We start from the raw sequence: 21,155 nt of genomic DNA, 5'->3' as shown, positions 1-21,155 counted from the left end.
AATAATAAAAATAAAGTATCAATCAAATACCTTTTTAACTATATTACAAGAATATTCCTTCGATAGCATATTTCCTTACAACAGACTCTTTGCATTCAATATACACTTTTATTTTATAAGGTTCCATATAAGAAATCTATTTATTGCATTTGTCCTCATGGTGGAATTTCCAAAGAATTTCGCCATAGTCTATCATAACTCGTCGAGTAGATTCCGAAAATAATATTGGTTATAGAGTTTATACATGGGGAATCCCATGCCAAATCGACCACTTTGGAACCCCCCTCCTTCGATTTAACTAAAATTTTTCTATGATCACTTCTTTTTATTACAAACTTTTTTTAACTTTCCGCTAAGAAAATCGACGATTTTCAAAAATTTCGGGAAGTTATTGTTTTCACCCCGATTTTCGAAAATCGAGTTTTCATCAGATGTCGACGTTTTGAGGTCCTAGGAAGCTATTCTGACTATTTTCAGAATGATGTCCGAGTGTGTGTGTGTGTGTGTATGTATGTAAACTCTTTGCAACTTTTGAACTAATGAATCAATTTGGATGGTTGAGATGGCAATCGAAAGAGCTTGTTGGCCTTCAACTTTCCTGGAAATTTCAGATTATTTGATCGAATAGACTCGAAAATATTTGCGAATTACGAAAAAAAAAAAATTTTTTTTTTAGTTTTTTATTGATTTCTCAAAAACGACTTATACGATCGACTTCAAAATCTAATCAGCTCTAGTACTCAATAAAACGCGTCGATTGCCACCTCAAACATCAAAATCGGATAATTCGTTCGAGAGTTATCGCGGGAGAAAGAAATGGTGAAAAACGGTTTTTTCTAAATATTTTCGAAACGACTGACGCGATCGATTTCAAATTTTAATCAGCTCTAGAACTCAATAAAACGCGCCGATTGCCACGTCAACTTTCAAAATCGATTGATTAGTTCAAAAGATATCGGCGTTGAAAAGTTAAAAAAATAACATTTTATGTTATTTTTTCCGGATAAATCATAATATAACGTACTAAAATGTGCCTGATATCATACCAACTCATCTTTTTTTATGGTTTCTTTCGATCATATAATGTCATCGAACTTGGTTTTTAGTTTAAATCATATTATCAACAAAAAAATCGATAAAACGTAGTTTTTAATATTTTTATCGGATATTTCATATTTTATTGTTTCTTACATGAGTCAAAATTTATTTAAATCTTGATTTTGATCCTCGACATTGATTTCTGCCTCAATACACTTATTTTACTGAACAAAATCAGGAACTAAATTTTAAAAACCGCTTCATTGATGATTTTCGATTCTTAAATTTTCAAACTTCAGCATAACAGGTAACTTGTTAGAGCTTGAAAAGATCGTAAAAAAACAATTGCATGTGATAGCATTTTCGAGCTCGAAGAGCTCGAAAATATATCTACACTAATGTTTTCGAGCTCTTTGAGGTCGAAAACAGCGGGAAGTTTTGGTGCTGGCCCGCAGGGTCAACCGACAGACCGATTTTTTTTCTTCAAATTCTGTGGTCCTTTGAATATCTCCATAAATTTATAGAATTTTCTAGAAAAATATAGATATATATACATATGATATGACATTTGTCATTTATTTTTCTTTAGTTATTCTTGTTGACCTGAATGTTGCGGTCAGTTACCGCTGACCATCGTCACACCGGGGAATTAAAAACTATTTTCTTTTCAATCGTAAAATCACTCGGGCCAAAAAACTTTTATACGGAAGAACTTTAAACTTTTATTTTTTTTTTTTTTTTTTTAAACAGAAAAAATACTTATAAATTTTGTTTTTACTCTTTTTGATAAAACAAGATACGTGATTTATACGTTCCATTGCCCGGCAACTTAAATTTATCTTTTGGCGAGAAGAAAAAAAAAAGTGAATTTAAATATCGAATGTTGGAGTGCATAAGTCGGTTATAAATTTTCTCGCTTTATTGTTTGGATTTAAGAAAAGAGGGTTAAGGATGGGAATGGTCAGCTTGACTACGTGGCATAGGATCGGGTTCGATCCCTAGCTTGGGAGTTTTTTTTTCTTTCGATCTCTGATAGTGTTTTAAATTAAAATAAAAATTTATTTTATTTTGACTTGATGAGAGATTATTTTTCTTGATTTAAGAATTATTTATTGATTAAAAAAAATAAAATTTATTGAAGCAAAAATCATATTTTTTAAAAAATTAAGTTCTCTTGAATCATGTAAAATTTTTTTTCATAGTGAATTTGGAAATTTTTATTCAAGTATAGTAATTGCTTGTACCAAAAAATCACAAACTCGATCCAACAGTACACGGAGAAAAAAAAACAGGTAATTTTTCTATGTTACATAGAAATTTTTACGATGCTCACATAGGAAAATTTATTATGTTTACATAGGAATAATTCCCATGTAATATAGAAATTATTCATATATTGACGTAGTAGAATTTCCCATGGGAACATAGGAAAATATACTATACCGTGTAAAAAAAAAAAGTTCGACATATCGCACTCCGAAATTTGATACAAAATCGAGTTTTTGTAGACTTTTTGTACAATAATACAAATTGAATTACAAACATAAAAAATCATATAGAACAAAGAAGATTGACATAAAAGTTCGAAATTCTCGACTTTTCGGGATGTGTATGGCTAACAAAAAAAACTTACAATTAGATATCGACATTTTTGGATAATTTTGATTATACTATGAACTTTTTCAGAACTTCTATAATAGAAATTATCCAAAAAGTTCTGAAATATTCAAACTTCTTCAATAAAAATTATTGAAAAAGTTCTAAAAATTTCGAACTTTTTTAAATTTTCAGAAAAGTTGACGGCCAACAAACTCTTTTGATTGCCACCTCAAACATTTTAATCGGTCAGTTCATTAAAAAGATATTAAGAGCTTACATCCACACACACACACACACACTCGGACATCCTTCTGAAAATAGTCAGAATAGCTTCCTAGGAGCTCAAAACGTCAACATCTGATGAAAACTCGATTTTCGACAATCGGGGTGAAACCAATAACTTCCCGAATTTTCGAAAATTAATAATTTTCTTAGCGGGAAGTTAAAAATACTATAGTACATAAAAAAAAGTTCCTATGATAACATAGGAAAAATTACTGTGTTAATATAGGAACAATTCCTATACTGACGTAGGGATATTTCCTGTGTTGACACAGTAACTTTTACTATGTTATCATAGGAACTTTTCCAATGTATTATAGGATATTACACATCTAGGGAAGTAAAGTAAGAAATGTCTCAGATCACATGTAAATGGTCGAGGCAAAACCGAGGTCAACAAACATGTGATCTGAGGCTTTCTTACTTACTTTCCGAGGAGTGTATACTATTTTTTACTATATTTCCATAGGGAATTGCTCTGTGTTGACAAGAAAAATTCTCATGACCACATAGTTAGAATTATTATGCCAACATAAGAAAAATAACTTTTTTTTCCTCTGTGTAATAAAAACTAAGATGATGATTTTGGGTCAAATGTATTCACCTGATTGAAGAACAACTTCTTGATTCAAAAATTTTTTATATTTCCTAAGAAATTCAAATTAATTGATTCAAGAATCATTTATCAAATTAAATAAATAAAATTACTAAAACCTAAAATTCTGCTTTCAATAAAAAAAAATTTCTTGATTCAGGTAATTTTTTTTAATCTAGAATTTTAAATTCTTGTTATCACAAATATAAATTTTTAGTTCCATTTAATTGAAGTGGCATATTATCAAAGACTTAACACTTATCATGTTACAATATCAGAAAATATTTTTCTCATAAAATATAAAGTTCTTGTATATGATTTTTCTCAATTGTTATCTATTTCCAATGATAAGCCACAAGTACATTACTTGGAAATAAATAAATTGCAGGCTTTAGTTAAGTGATTATTGAGTCGGTTGTCGGAAGTAAACGTAAACGATTTAACAATCGATATTGTTATAAAAAATGTTTCATAATAAAAGAAATTTAAGATTATTTTCGGCATTTTGTCTATTAGCTAGTGTTCTAATACTGGGTGATTGTCAATATTATCAAGCACTATCAATCGACTTAAACGATTTAGACCAGCGGTATTATTCAAATTTTCACGATATCGGATGTCGCGGCCACTATCGAGACGTCGATTTTTTGTGGCTTGATTCTATTTGCTTGTACTGTAGTCACAACGTAAGACATTATCAAAGAACAACTCCTTGTCGGTTAGTATACTAAAAAAATATTGAATTTTGTCCATATTCTTATAATTTTTTATATCAATGATTTGTAATTTTTTTATTAAAAAAATAAATACACCCGGGTCAAAAAATTAGATCTATTTTTAAATAAATGATAAATTCAAATGTTTTTTTTTTAATTCAAGTTTGTAAATCGTATTTATTTTATATGGGAATTTAATCTGTTTTTGCCCGTACTATTCCTTATCTAGACCAAAATCAGACTTATTTTCGTATAACATTTAGTCTGTTTTAAATCAGGTTTAGACTAAAAACAGACTTTTTTTTATAATTATTAGCCTGTATTCATTTGTTTTTAAGGATAAAAACAGACTTTATTTACTATCATTTTTAGTCTGCTTTTAATCGCTTTTAGATCTAAAACAGGACTTTTTATAAATGCAAATAATAATTATAATAATCTAAATTTATAAATTTATTTTAATTTTTTGGTATTTGAAACATGCTAATGCGCTTCCGTAATAAGATGTCACAAGAATTTTGATGTTTTCTAATGCCAAAATATTTTTAATTTCATCCAGTAAATAAGAGAAATTTCTTGACATTTTAACAGTTATTTTATCTCTTTTATTCAATGCTATAAATATGCAGTCAGGGCAGCTAAAAATTAAGCTGTCAAATTTCCAATAACTGCCGACATTTTTAAACAAAAGATACTGAGTAAATAGTAAACAAAACATAATCAATTCTGTAGCTTAATATTTTTTTTATAAATATTGCCCATAAATAAAAATCTTATAAGACCATGATTTAATCCAGTTTTGTCCTTGCAAATTTTCAGAACTAAAATTTTTAAAGTTCAAGAATTAATCTAGTTTTATCTGCCCGGAACGCAATTATTTTTTAAAACAACAGGTCGAAAACAGTTTAAAATTTTTGTAAAAGATCAAACAATCCAATTAGATCAAAATCAGATCAAATTTTTCGGTCCGGGTAGATCAAAAACAGATTATAATTTTTATACAAGTTCAATAACATACTAAGTAGCCTAAATACAGTCCAGTTAGACTAAAATCAGATCAAATTTTTCGACTCGGGCAGCTTCTTGTGAATCGGTCAATTTCCGGTAATTTGAGTCCCCACATCATTATATTTAATTTAAAAAAAATACAATTTTTCAATGCATTATTACCATAACATATTCTATAAAATCTTTAAAAATTCTAAATTTTCTTCTATTTCAGCGAAAAATGTTTCAGAACACATAATTTCAAAAGATGTATTCATATTGCCCATCAATCAGATGATCATCTTCCTAGATACCGTGAACTTATACATTCAATTAGTGGAAAACCAGCGGAATTTTGATTTTTAAGTTAGAAAAATAAAAAAGTTAATATTTAATGGACATAACATTATAAAAATAAATAACTATATATTTATTAAAAGGAGCTATGTTTTTTTTTCTTTTCAATCATTGAGTGACCACTTATATCCGTCGATACCATATCCGAAGAATATATGTCTGCATGTATGTGGTTGTGCAATAAAAAATATAAAGTGTAGTACTAGAGTACTCTATTGTCCAGAAACACTTAAGTCTTTTCGTTATTTTGCTGACTCAATTCTACCTCGTAACTTTAATATACTTTAACATATATGTACACTGTAAAAAACGGGAGTGAATTTGGAGTGATCATGGATTTTTTTTCAATCCGCATTCACTCCGATGGGAGGTTTAATATTAAAATAAACTCCCTTTTAAAGTAAATTTCACTCCAAGGGGATTAAATAAAAAAATAGTCATCCACTCCGGATTTAATCCGCGTTCACTCCCTAAATTTTTCAGTAAATATTAGGGTGCGTCATTTCGGAGCAATATTTTTTTTTAAGTGCATGTGGAAGAAATCATAGTTCAACTCAACAAAAAAATTTTCGCACAAGAAAAGAAATAATGCCAACTGCAGACCTAGCTCATGGAGAAATTTGATTTTCTTTTTTAAATAACACGGGAAAATTTTTTTTTAGCTTTAAGTATTTTTAACTCTTTAACAAATCAAGCAATCGAATAGACTAATATATGTTTTTGTAGGAAATTTAACGCTCTACAAAAAAGGTTGCTTATCATTTTTTGATAAATCCATCTGTTCAAAAGTTATTAGAGCTCGAAGTAAAGTTGGAGATCTTTTTGCTTTTCCGGCGAAACTATCAGACTTATCACAAAATCTTGTAGGGTCTTTTTGGTTGACAATTTTACTTTCTACAAATTATTATCAGTAAAGTTTTTTCAAATTCCGCATTATTTTCTAGTTATTTTCATTTTAATTTCGAGTTCTGGAAAAAGTGGTTCTGATCGATTTCAAGAGCTTGACATTCAAATGGAAATATATATATATATATATATATAGTTTATAGTTTATATATATACAGTGATAAGTATATATATATACTTATCACTGTATATATATATATATATATACTTATCACTGATGCCATAAAAAAAATTTCCTTGCAAATAAAAGAAAATAAATATTTTATTTGGTTTTTCTACATATATAGGGGAGGGTGGGGCACGACGGCCTTCTTAAGCCGGTAATTATTTTTCATAACTTTTAATCTTCAGGTAAACTTTATTTGGTCCTATCTTGAGCAAATCTATCAAGATTTTACCAGAACTCGAAAAAAAAAATTTTTTTTTCTGGGGCACGACGCCCCCCCCCCCCCAAAATCGTAAAAAAAAATAATTTTTTTGTTTTTTGAAAAAAAAAAGTTTATGCATAAATATACTATTTCCGTACTTTTGTAATTTCATAGACTTGGAATTTATTTAAAAAAAATGTTATTCAAAATCTACAAATAACGATTGTAACTGTCTTTATTGCAATAGGCTTTACTCTGGATCCACAGAATCGTAGATTCAGTGTAATAATGGTAAGGAATGGTCTCATGACTCTTGCGCAGGTATTGACGGAGATTATTCTGATGAATATATCTGTGATTATTGCGATGAGTAATTTCTGCAGTTACCTTACTATAATTTATTAGTTGCCAAAAATTTGTATCTTATCTAAAATTTTAGGTTATTGTTTAAAAGAATTATTGTTAATTTTATTCAATATTATTGTTAAATTGTTTTAAATAAATAATAACTGTTTTAATTTTAAAAACTGTGCTTTCAATTTTTTATTTCATTTTTCGTTAAATTTTTGCCTTTCATGGAATAATTTTTATAAATCAAGTTTTTTAGGTGGTCCATTGTGCCCCAGATATTGCAGATTAGCTTAAAACATCAGCGGTATCATAATTTGGCCGAAAATAAAAAAAAAGTTTTTGGCCAAATTTTTAAGGAGAGCCGTCGTGCCCCACTCTCCCCTACTTATCGTTTTTAAATTAAGTTGGCAATAAAATATTTAATAAATTAAAATTTATTAAATATATATATATAAATACATATATTTATCAGAAGGTTAATGACCAATTAATTATGAACCCAAACATTTTTGGTTACCATGGACATTAAGTAAGTCGTGAGATAACAAATTTTTATCACAGATAATTTTATAATAAAAAATTAACAACCTGTGGTATTGAGTCATAGAGTCGTTACTTACAGTAGATCATTATCTTCATATTTATTTTTATATTGACATATTTTCTGGAAAATAAAATCACTATAGTTTCGGGTATACGTCGAGTTGACAACCAGAATTTTTTTTTTTTTTAATAATGAAGGCTTATTCGATTGTTCGCGGTGCATTTTTATTTATTCTCGTAAGTGCATGGGGATTTTCTGAAGCCGAGGCGGTAATGACGTTGGAGTACCACCAGCGTTATTATGCAAATTGGAAGGAATTAGAGTGTAATGGAGAATTTTCAGAAAGTAACTTTTTAAGACTCGAATTGGTTTGTTTAGAGTGTGGGTCATATTATAATAAATATCAAATCACTGATGATTGTCGGTAGGTACAAAAAATAATTATTTTAAAAAATGATAATTTGATTTATTTATAATTTATGACTCTAGAATTTTTTTTCATAAAAATGATTAAGTTTACAGTGTAGGTCGGTAAATTTCCGTTAGTTTGAGTACCCACATGACTATGTTCAAAAAATAAAAAATTTCATATATTTTTTATTCAAATAAATATGAAGATTTTTTTGGGTTTTTAATACACGATTGTGGGTACACATTCGAGAGGAAATTTTGAACCATATACAAAAAAATATATCAGAAAAAATTTTTTCAAAATTATAAAATTTTTTTTGTAGCCAAAACTGCTTTTCGTCATCAACCTTCAAGCCTTGCCTCGATTTTCACAATCCGACCGAAGCTATGCTCTTGGGATACAAAAACATCGTCCAATCAATTTCCGGGCGGGATCCTGAATTTTAATCATCCAACAAATTCATCGATTGCTAATTAGTAAAAATCAAGCACTTGGAAATAAAATAATAAAAAAAATGTTTCTTTTTTCTTTATACTTAAGCAATGTGGGGTAAAAGTTTTAGCTAATGTAAATTAAAATGAATAATCTATTACTTGATCGATATTCTCGTCGCTCTTTTATTTGAACGTCTTTTACACAAGATTCCCATATACTTTAAGTTTTTTTTTTTTTAGTTCTCCAGTGCTCACTATTTTAAAAGTAAAAGATAAGTCAAGTTAAGGCCGGGTCAGAGATAAAATTTAACAGGATTGAACGGTGAAAAAAAATTACCTAAGTTTGAAAGGAAAAATAACTTAAAAAAAAAAACTTATTTTAGTAATCATTATTGAATTTCATAATTGCACATAATAAGTATGATTTTTGTATAGAGAACCCAGGAAAAAATGAGACTATTTTTAGTAAAAATATTTTATCCCCGAGTTAATTTTTTTTTCTTATCGATGAAATAAGTCAGAATTCAAACTCTCGAAAAAACAAAAAGTTTAAAAAAATTTTAAATTGGTTTTTATATACATGTGTATACATATAGATATCTATCAGGGTGCGTCGTTTTAGAGCAACATTTTTGTTTGAAGTGCTAGTGAAAATAATTGTAGTTCACCACAACAGAAAAATTTTCGCGCAAAAAAAAATCCTATCTCGATTACAGATCTAGTTGATTGTGAAATTCGATTTCCGATTTAAATAACACAGGAAAATTTTTTGTCAAGCTTTGAGTTTTTCTAACTCGTTAATAGATCGATAAATTGATCAGACTAATGCAAATTTTTGTAGGAAATTTAACGCTTCACAAAAAAGGTCTCTTATCATTTTTTGATAAATCTAGTTTATAAGTTCTTTTAATTTAAAGTTTATAGTACACAGAGTTTCAATGTTTTTTGACTTTTTTGGTGAAACTATTAGATTTGTAACAAAATGTCATGCATGGAAAAAAAATTATGGGAAGTTTTTCTATGCATTATGGGAATAGTCTCCATAATGGTATAGGAATTGGAACCATACTATTGTAGGGATGGTTCCCGTAATATATAGGAATTATTTCCATAATATTAGGTGTACAAAAAAGTTCTACCCGTTTTTAGTCAAAAAAAAATATATTAAAAATTTTAAATAAAATACAAATTTTAATCAAAATAACCACCATCAGCATCTACTACCCTTTGCCAACGCTCAGGTAACTGATGGATCCCACGGCGATAAAAGGCTTGATCTTTTGTCGAAATGAAATCATCTATTGTTTTTTGCATTTCGTTTTCATTTTGTAAGTGTTTGTCAGCCAAGTAATTTTGCAATGAACGGAATAGGTGAAAATCACACGGTGTAAGGTCTGGTGAATACGCCGGGTGCGGTAAAACTTCCCACTGTAAATCATTTATAGTGTGGTGGACGATTGAACTTCAATGAGGCCTGGCGTTATCATGCTGCAGTATCACTGGTCGAGGTTTTTGTCCCGCAAATCGTCTTTTACTGTTGATTTCATCTGCTAATTTTTTTAATTGACAACTGTAGCGTTCTCCAGTAACGGTTTCTCCTGGTTTGAGTAACTCATAATATAGCACGCCCCACTCATCCCACCAAATACAAAGCAATATTTTTTTCCCAAAAACATTACGTTTTGGTGTTGATGTCGTTGGTTGTCCTGGGTCTACCCAATGTTTTCGACGTTTAGGATTCTCATAGTAAACCCACTTTTCGTCCCCTGTTACAAGTTTCCACAAAAAACTTTTTTTTTTATGTCGTGAAAGCAACGACAGGCAGGTGTCAACTCGTCTCTCTCGTTGTTCTGGAGTTAATTCATGAGGTACCCATTTTCCTTCTTTTTGAATCTCACCTAAAGCATGTAATCTTTCAGAAATAGCTTGTTGAGTAACGTTTAACTTTTTCGCAAGTTTTTGTTGTGTTTGTGCAGAATCTTGATTCAGTAATTCTTCCAATTTCTCGTCACTGATTGTTGAAGGTCTTCCAGAGCGTGGTTTATCATTTAAATTAAAATCTCCGTTTGTGAATTTCCGAAACCATCTTCGACAAGTACTGTCATCAATAACACTGTCACCATAAGTTGCACAGATTATTCTTTGAGCTTCAGCAGCACTTTTTCCTTGATGAAATTCATATAAAAGACAATGGCGGATATGCTCATTACTTACTTCCATTTTTAACTTAATAAAAAAATATATATATCGAAGATTAATATATTAAAAGTTTGATGAATTTAAAGAGTACAAACAGCTGTGCATGTACATATACGTATTCATAGCTAACCTATAAATAGCTGTTAGATAACTCCATCTTTGAAAAACGGGTAGAACTTTTTTGTACGACTAATATTATGAGACTAATTCCTATAATTTATGGAAATTCCCATAATATTATAGAAAGTATTCCTATAAATTATAGGAACCATTCCTATAATTAGAGAAACCATTCCTATAATGTTATGGGTATCATTCCCATAATAGAGAACTTGCATGAATTTTATATTACTAAAAATTGTGAATAAATTTTCGAGCTCTTCGAGCTTGAAAATACTGTTGTATGCTATTGTTTTAGGAAAAAACCGTTTTTTAGCATTTCTTTCTCCCACGATATCTTACGAACGAATTAACCGATTTGAGATTGGGATTGATCGGATGAGTCGCTTCAAAGATAATCGAAGAAAACCGTTTTACACCATTTCTTTCTCGATGGATTTCTCTCGAACGAATAAACCGATTGAGATGGTTGAGGCGGCAATCGACGCGTTTTATCGAATTCTTGTGCTGATGAGATTTTTGAATTGATCGATAGAACCATTTCTGAAAAATTTGAAAATAACTGAAAAAAAAAATTTTTTTTGTTTTTCTTCCATATCTTAGAGTCTATTTGATCGATCAATTTGAATCTTTCAGAAAAGTTGACGGCCAACAAACTTTTTTGATTGCCACCTTAAACATGTTAATCGGTCAATTTATTAAAAAGATATTAAAAGTTTACGTCCATACACACTAGGGTGTCCGTTATTTACCAAACTGATTTTTTTTTAGCGACGCCCCCTAAATTTTTCGTTTATGGTCTAAAAAAAATTATCAGACCCATATAAGACCTTAATATTCATATTAAACCGTGCCCCAAAGATAATACATTTCCCATTTAAATAACATGGGATTTTGGCGCGTTGTATATTTATTTTTTTTCCTCCTAAGCTAGTTAATCTACAGATATCAGAGATACTTATTTTTGTAGGAAATCGAACACTCTACAAAAAAGGTCTCTTATGGTTTTTCGACAAATTTACTGCTTTAAAAGTTATTCAAAGTTGAAAATAAACTTTTAGTTAATTTTTGATTTTTTTACTTTAACCGCAGAATTATCATTATTTCTGTAAAAGTAAATTGTTATTTCGAAAAATCTTCAATTTTAACTGTGTTATAGAAAAAGTTACTGTACGATTTGAACATCTGGGTCAAAAATAAAACTTGATTCAGGCTCACTTCAGGCTTATTTTCTTTTGAAGTTATCGATTTGCCGACGATGTTGCGATAAGATCTCGACTTTTTCGACTTAAATTTAATTTTTTTCCACTTTTGAACTTTTTTCGTTTTAGATTCAACTAATTTGTATTTTCTGGTCTTAGTTTAAACTTATTCGTCTTAACTTCAAACACGATAATCATTTACCTTACTTTTGACTTGCTAAACCAAGTCGAAAAAATATTATTTATTCGCCTTTCTTTCGCCTTAGTATATAAAAATTATTTCACCTTAGTTTTGACTTTTTCGCCTTATAATTTAAGTCGAATAAGTAGACATCAAGTCAGTTTCGACTTGATTGCAACTTTTTCGTCTTACCCAGATAGGAAAGTACGACGGGCCCAGGCTTGGCTCAGGCTTGGTTCAACTATGTTGAACTCTGGGCCAAGCTTGTAAGCCAGCCTTGTTTCAGCCTTGGTAGAAGTCTGGAATGATAACTGGGTGCCAAGCCTGGTTGCCAGCCCTGACCCATGCTTGCTTGCCAGACCTGGCCCAACCTTGGTTGTCAGACCTGACCCATGAGTTTGTGATCATTAACGTTTAAACTATTTAAGTGGAGTAAATAACGTGAAAAAAACTCGGTGAAAATTCTGCTGGGCTCTGGGCGCGAACTGCCGTCCTTCTGATTGCTGGGTTTGAACGCTGGCTACTGGACGAACCTACTAACGTTCAATTGAAACTGTTATATGTTCTACTTGTTCATTTTACTACAACCACTCGGTTTTATGAAATATAAAGAGCAATTTAATTTATATTTTCGATTAAGAAAGAAAAAAATAATTTCGTATTATTTATATTATAATTACATAATTTTTAAAATAAAATTTATTAAATTTAATTGATTATTTATCAAGAACCCAGCTTAATTATCTTACTCTACCACCATAATTCCCAAGTTAGGGTGACTCTCGGCTTGGCCAAGGCTAGGTTATCTAGTGTTGGCCGATGTTAGGGTAACCATCCAACGGCCGAGGCTAGGTTATTCAATCTTGGCCCATGTTAGGGTGACTCTAGGGTTGGCCAAAGCTAGGGTATTCAGTCTTGGCCCAAGCCTGGGTAATCATTGGAATGGCCAATACTAATTACCCAGTTATGGCCCAGGCATGGGACAGTATAGGTTTGCCAAGACGGGCTTCCCAATAATGTCCCAGGCATGGCCCCGTCGTTCAACTCGGGGGCTTCCTGTATGGGTAGAAGTTATTCATAGCTGGGTCCTAGCTAGGGTCTACCGTGGAAACCCAGAGCTCGAACTAGTTCTGGTTCAAGCTTGGGCCAATATTGAAGAGCTAGAGCAGGGTTACCCATGACTGGGTCTCGTTTGGGGCCAACAGCGGAAAGCCAGCGCTAGGTTGCCCACGACTGGGCCTTAGATAGGGCCGACACTAGGAAGCCAGAGCTGGGCTTACTAGTTCTGGTTTAATCTCGGGCCAAGGATGGAAAGCCAGCGCTAGGTTGCCCACGACTGGACCTAAGCTAGGGCCGACATTGGGAAGCCAGAGCTAGGTTGCCCAGTCCTGGGCCTTAGCTAGGGCCGACACTGGGGAGCCAGAGCTGGGTTACCCAGTCCTGGTCCGTGCTTAGCCCCGTTGTCAGAGCTTGTAAGTTCCTACATGGGTAAATCGTGACTAAGTAAGCCAGTTAAGTCTAAACCAAGGCTCAAACTCAATGTATTTTTAATCTTCGTAGAAAAAGTCGAGTTTGTCTTGTGAAAAACGGCTCAAAATTTCGATTTGGTAAACCAAGTCTAAATCAAGTTTTATTTTTGACCCGGGTGGCATATGGTTTTCGATCTTCGTTCTTGGCTAAAGTATTATATTCTTCAGTCAATTTGACAGCTCTTTCTGCAGTATCAATGACTATTTGTAGGTGTTTAACAATTTACAAATAAAAATTTCTAAATTCCACCAAAGAATATCTAATGAAATAGAGTGTTGATGAATATCTAAAAAAATTTATTTAATCTGTCGTATTTTTTCCGTTAATTTGAAAAATTTTGTAATTAACTTAACACGTCACTCATATTATTCTTCAGTTATCTGAATTTTTTACGGTAATTTTTTCAATAACACAGTTAAAATTGAAGATTTTTCGAAATAACAATTTACTTTTACAGAAATAATGATAATTTCGCGGTCAAAGTAAAAAAAATAAAAAATTAAATATAAGTTTATCTTTAACTTTGAATAACTTTTAAAGCATTAAATTTGTCGAAAAACCGTAGAAGACCTTTTTTGTAGAGTGTTCAATTTCCTACAAAAATATGTATCTCTCATATCTGTAGATTAACTAGCTTAGGAGAAAAAAAATTAAATATACAACGCGCCGAAATCCCATGTTATTTAAATAGGATATGTATTGTCTTTGGGGCACGGTTTAATATGAATATTAAGGTCCTATATGGGTCTGATAATTTTTTTTAGGCCATAAACGAAAAATTTAGGGGGCGTCGCTAAAAAAAAATCAGTTTGGTAAATAACGGACACCCTAACACACACACACACACACGGACATCATTCTGAAAATAGTCAGAATAGCTTCCTAGAACCTCAAAACGTCGACATCTGATGAAAACTCGATTTTCAAAAATCGTGGTGAAACCAATAACTTTCCGAATTTATTAAAATTAATGATTTTCTTAGCGGGAAGTTAAAAATTACCCGAAAAATAACTTGTAAAAAAAAACTTTCTTTGCATCCTCTTAATAACTTAAATCAAACTTTAAAAAAAAAAAATAAATCTAAAAACATGCAAGTTCTCTATTATAGAAACTATTCCTATAATTATGGGAAACATTCCTATAATTATAGAAACTGCTCCCATAGTTTATGGTCGTAATTCCTATGATACTATAGGAAAAAATTTCACAAAATTATGGGAACCGTTTCCTTGTAGGATCTTTTTTTGTAGATTTTCAGTTATTTGCATTTAATAATATCAATTTCTTCAAAAAAGTCGTGTTCTGATTTTGAATAATTGTAAAAATAAAAATTTTATATTCTTTTACTTCAATTTTTTTATCTATGATTATCAAATCATTTAAAAAAATTCATGTTAGCTAACTTTCACTTACTAAATTTGTTAGCTAAATTCACTTTAGCTAACAAATATTTTTTGAATAACGGGAACATTTTTATCGATTTGTGAATATATATATATTTATATATATATATATATATATATATATATATATATATTCTCCTCTAACATCATACGCACTTTTGTTGAAAGATAATTATTTACAAATTGAATTTAAACTATACTACAAACGATCCCCTAATTCTCGTTCTCTTTCACTCATCATACATTCATGGGCTTTCACAATATACACTATTATACTAGTATAGTAATATAGTAGTATAGTAGCATGTTACCAGCAGACTGCAGACTATTGTATGTACACAAACATCCGGCTAAAGTACTCCCATTCCCATAAACGTAACTTTAAAATTCAATCGCATTGTAAACTAGTCTGCTTGCTTTTGGATTATTAATTAAATCTATGTATTTGTTCGAGTCATATATGTCTGTATCAAAGTACTTTAATTAAATTAACTTAAATAGGCGGTATTGTTGTCTGTCGGCAATATTATTTGAGTGCATCATAGTCATAACCATCAGCGGACAATACAAACATTGGAAAAAAAAAGCAAGAAAACTTTTCAGTGAACAACGAATTTAAAATCTCCATTTCTCTGCCTTAAATTGTATGTCCGCGGATCGAATCCTGGCCATGGTATTTTGATATATATTTTATTTTATCGATTAATTTCATAATATTCTAATACGATTTCACAAAATATATTTAAGTTAATTTTTATATAGATTTATTTCAGAGTATTATTGATTTATATGTATATATACGCACATATATATACATGTATATATACATGTCAGTAAACTGAAATTGAAATTTCGATGCATAGTATTTGATGATAGTTAATTTCGATTTATTTGAATGTGAGATTAAATGTTAGTTGGCGCCATCTGTTGACACGTTATTAATGTGTTCATTAGTGTATATGTAAATATATGTTAGTAATTGAAATTTTGAATAATTGAATTTTTTTTTTGTAATAATATTATTGTTATTATTTTTATGACTGAAATAGTTGAGCTGCTGAAATGGGGAATTCTTCGAGCTCAATTATAAATTAAAAAGTAACGAGTCGGCTGACGGGGGATGTGCGAAACCGGAAATTGAGTTGGACAGACGATTTGCGAGGCGTGAAGCCGCACCCGGCGTCATCCCCACACATCCGTACGTCTGACCGGAAGGACAATTGACTGTTCGTAAATTGATTTCCTCCGTTTCAATCTCATTTATCGCTACTGAAATATTATTTCAAATATTTTTACATATGACAGCCAGTATGCAAATGTATTTCCTATGGAAATATTTATTTTAAAGCCAAAGCCAACTGTTTGCATCTTTGTTTCTTAAAAATTTATAAAATAATTTTTTTTAAATTACAAGTTTTTTTCTTCTCGTCCAAACATACTGATGCTGGTACTCATTTCACAGAAAATTTCATTTTCTCTCACCCCTACTTATCATTTTTTCATTCATCTTTAAAAATCAAAAATTCACATTTTCTAAATTTCACAAAATCTTTTTTCCAATTATTAAAAAAAAAACAAACACCTTATCGTAATTATTTTAAAATTTTCTCTTGAACAAGTACCCACATCCCCATATTCAAAATTCATAAATTTTCAAAAAAAAAATTTCAAAATTCACACTAATCCAAATATAGCCATGTGGGTACTCATACAACCGGAAATCAACTTCTCAGCCCCCCTGTACTGTTTATTTCGAAATCCCTTTACTCCTTACTCTCACCTTTCTCCGTTCTTCCTCTTCCCTAAATCTCCATAAATACTTCCTTTATCTTCTCCACCATTAAACATTGACCTCAAAAATATCCCCAATAAAAATATCATACATCATTCTAAAAAATCCACTTATACATAGACTTAAATCCCCGATTCTAAAATCCGTTTCAGAGTTTAAGCAAAAATGCAAATCTTACAAAGTTCATATCATATCTAGGTTCAAACGGTTACTTGAATTTTTCTTTCATACATTTCACATCTCACATCTTATATCTCATATCGTATATCTTATATATCCTCAAGCTCTATTCTACCCCCACCCCCTCCCATATATATTTTTCATTCTCACGCTCTATTATTGATGTTTCCTATTGAACACAGATGCTAGTTTTCTTTACATATATGTGTATATTAGGATGGTTCTTATGAAGGTCACTTGAAGTTTAATCGTTACGCCCCCACAAACTCCTTCAAATAATTAAAAAAAAAAGTCCTATAAATTTGTAGCTCTTAATTTTAAAATTTATTCGGCCCCCAAGACAGCAGAAGTTTTATATAGGAAAACACATATATTTTCAAAAATTAAACTTTGAAAATTTATATCTCTGGTAAAATTGATGAAAAAATTTGAAACTTGGCAAGAACTTAGTTACTTATTTAATGTTTAAAAGGGTGTAATCGAAAAATTTTTAGACAGCTATTTTCTTACTTCTACACGTAAAAAAAACCACACTAAAATAGTAATAATTAAACTACACTTTGTGGTCATCGTAGCGACAAATGGGGTAGCATAAATGGCACTATATAAGATTAATTTCTACTGTAGTAGTTCTATTTACTATTCGACTAGGGTAAAAATTTTTAGGCCCAGTAACTATTCAATGAAGTATGAAAAACTCTTCTTGTGATTTCTTTAACCACACAATTTTATAAGATTTAGTTGGTATTACTATTTTTGAAGTAGGCAATATCGCATAATTTGTACAATCTACTTTAATGTGGAGTAAAATGACTGACAAACGAAAACGACAGCGCTACCTTCAACTCTTTTACCTTTGTGTGGTTGTACTAGCTCCACAATTGTAGTTAAAATTACTACACTTTTAAATATGTGAATTATAATCTTTAAAATTATGTGTTAGTATTTTAAATGAACAAGAATTAATTTGTCATAAAGATAATTCAAAATGAAAAATAAATATCAAGACGTACAGAAAAAAAATCTACTTAAAAAATTTAGTGCGTGTGACATTTCGAATTTATTACTTATAAATCTATTTTGATATATTTAAAAACTCTTTGTGCGAACAATATGATATTAATTTACAAATTTTTAAAACTTTTTAAATACCTTGAAAATAATAAATATCGATTAATATATATTTGAAAAATAAATTAAGGATAAAAAATTATAAACTATGATGTGGAGTAGTAAGAAACACTGCTGTCATTTACCAAGGGGTTGTTTTAACCAACGACAGTAGTAGATGTTACCACAGTTTGTGTATCACAATAGGCTAGTAGTCATTCTATATATTACTAGTCAGTGTAGTATATGTACCCCCAATTGTGGTATATTCAACTACATCATTTTTTACGTGTATGTTTTTTTTTAATTAAAAAAAAAAATAAAAGAAAAAAATTTCTGCTTTCAATGCATCAAGTTTTTCATTGTGAAAAAGTTATTATTACAATTTCACTATTTTTGAAATTTTTTTCAAGGAAAAAAATGTGTCATACATTTCGAAAATCGCACTTTTATTTTTAAAAATAAAAAAAAAAAATGGAAATAAAGAATTATAGAATTTTTAAAAATTTTTTGTTGAAAGTTTACTTAATGCTGAAAAAAATGATAAATGACTTTATCTATGATATTCATAAAGCTATAGGTATTCAAATATTTTTTATCCGAAATTCTCAAAAATTTAAAACTTCTTAAAAAAGCGATATAAAAATTGGAAAAAAATCATGGATGCGATTTTCAACAAGAATTATTACATACTTAAAAATTGGTTAAATAAATAATGATCGGGTCCACGACTGCGATGATTTTGCGTGGAATTCCCCACATGTATCTATATATTACGATTTTATGAAGCTTTTATGCCACTAAGGAATCGTACGTTATAAGGTTCAAGAGTAAGAAAGTTATTTGAAGTACAGAAAAGAAAAAAAAATGAAATGGTAACTCATGAGTAATTACGTAAATTATGAGCATAGAAAAGCGTAATATCAGAGGTAGGTTCTATTAGTTTATAAGGTCTACGTAATGTTGGGGTTTGTTGACTTTGAATTTAAGAGCTTTTCAGTAAATATAAGTATGAGGGTAAATAAATATAAATATATATTTATACGTCGTTAAAATTTTTAAATTGCCCGAATTTCTAAGAAGAAAGTAAATAGAGAGATTATTTAGAGTTCGCTGATTAAATAATGTAGAATTTTAATTATTGGAATGAAGTTTTACAAATTGGTAGTGGGTGATAGGCTGGCTAAAAAAACAATTTCATTTTTTGAAAGTAATCGAAAATATTGATAGAGAATTTTTTGCTCTTTAAAATGAGTACCATCAAGACATATTTATTTTCAGTCGTTTTGGCTACCTAGGGAAGACCAGATAGGGTTGTCTCGCGGGTTGGTTATCACAGCGGTTACAAAAGAAAACTCAACGAACAAAATACGAAAATTGATCGGTGTTCAAAGGGAGGTGATGACTTCGCTATTCTAAGATGTCAGTCACCACAAATGACCACTGTGACAACCAACTCGTGAAACAAATACACCCCGTCTCCCCAAAATTTGATATTTTTATGTATGTAGATATATGTAAATGGAATTTGGAATAGTTAGTAGGCCTTGTGGGTATTCATTGAAAAAAACTTTCAATTCTCTACTAAATTACATGAGTGACCATAAAAATTTACATGTGGTAAACTGAGCCAGCACAATTTTTCTAGAATATTTTTTGTTTATAAAGATTGATAGAAAATTTTATAACTTTTCAAAAGAGTACCCACATGCTATATCTATTCTGATAATTCATATATTTATATTTATATATTGATTTGTATATATGAGCATATATTTTGAGAAGAAATAGCAATGTGGGTACTCATTTAAAAAGGGACGTAATTTTCTAACCTTTAAGAAATATATTTTCTGTATTAGGGAAAAATGGGTCATATATTTAGAAAGTTTAGTTGAATGGTAAATTAAACATGTTACTCAATAAATAAGACTTTTATTTACCATATAAATATTTAGTACTAAACAAATATTCATAATCTCATAAAATATAAGTACAGAATACTAAATATACCAATAAATTTCTTTATTAAGTGTACGTACGTACTTAAATATATAAATTACGTTATTAATTAAGCCAAGTGAACCCAAGTGTACATAAATTTTACCTTATCTACCCTAATAATTTTTATAGGTCATTACCTACGTATTTATTAAAGTTTATTTTATTTTAATTATATTTATAACTCGAGCAAATATATCTATATATATATATATATATATATATATATATATATATATATATATATATATATATATATATATATATTCTTTATTTTAAAAATCTGACCACGAGAACGATTTGTATTTTCCGCTGCGTCGCGGCGACTTTAGGTACTAAAAAAATATATATAAAGTATACTTATTACTTACCTCTAATTTATTCTCAATAAAGTTTTCAATAAAAAAAAAGTAATTATTAATTAAAATTCTATTTATTTAGTAATTTACATTTAATTATTTTTGTATTCCTATAATATATATGTATATCTATTTGTATATACAATTAATAAATTTCTATTAATGATATTACATAAAACTTAAATAATTACTGATAAATACAGTGTGACTTGAGCTACAGGGATTCAATAATTATTTTCTGGCAGGAATCACTTGACAAAAACTCAACAATTATCGTTATTTTTTTTTTCTTCAATAATTAATTTTTTTTTTTTTAATTAATTATTATTGCTCATTATAGTCACGAATTGACTTATTTAATTTTTGCTCATATTTTTAATCGAACATATTTACAAATTGCTTACGTATATATATATATATATATATATATATATATATATATATATATGTAAATAAGTGGTATTCTATTTTATATTTATAATGAATTATTT

The 21,155-nt window shown here is 29.6% G+C and overlaps 1 long non-coding RNA gene across 1 annotated transcript; it reads left to right on the top strand.

Annotated features, from left to right (window-relative positions):
* Positions 1 to 7,820: 7,820 nt before the first annotated feature.
* On the top strand, positions 7,821 to 8,758 carry LOC103580618 (ion-transport peptide precursor-like protein). Its single transcript, XR_008403543.1, has 2 exons — positions 7,821 to 8,167; positions 8,478 to 8,758. It is a non-coding gene; the product is annotated as an ion-transport peptide precursor-like protein (long non-coding RNA).
* The last annotated feature ends 12,397 nt before the right edge of the window (positions 8,759 to 21,155 follow it).

This window comes from Microplitis demolitor, chromosome 4 (genome assembly GCF_026212275.2).
Source record: "Microplitis demolitor isolate Queensland-Clemson2020A chromosome 4, iyMicDemo2.1a, whole genome shotgun sequence".
NCBI classification, from domain to species: domain Eukaryota; kingdom Metazoa; phylum Arthropoda; class Insecta; order Hymenoptera; family Braconidae; genus Microplitis; species Microplitis demolitor.
The sequence above is the reverse complement of the archived record's forward strand: the minus strand, read 5'-3'. Positions and strand labels throughout refer to the sequence as shown.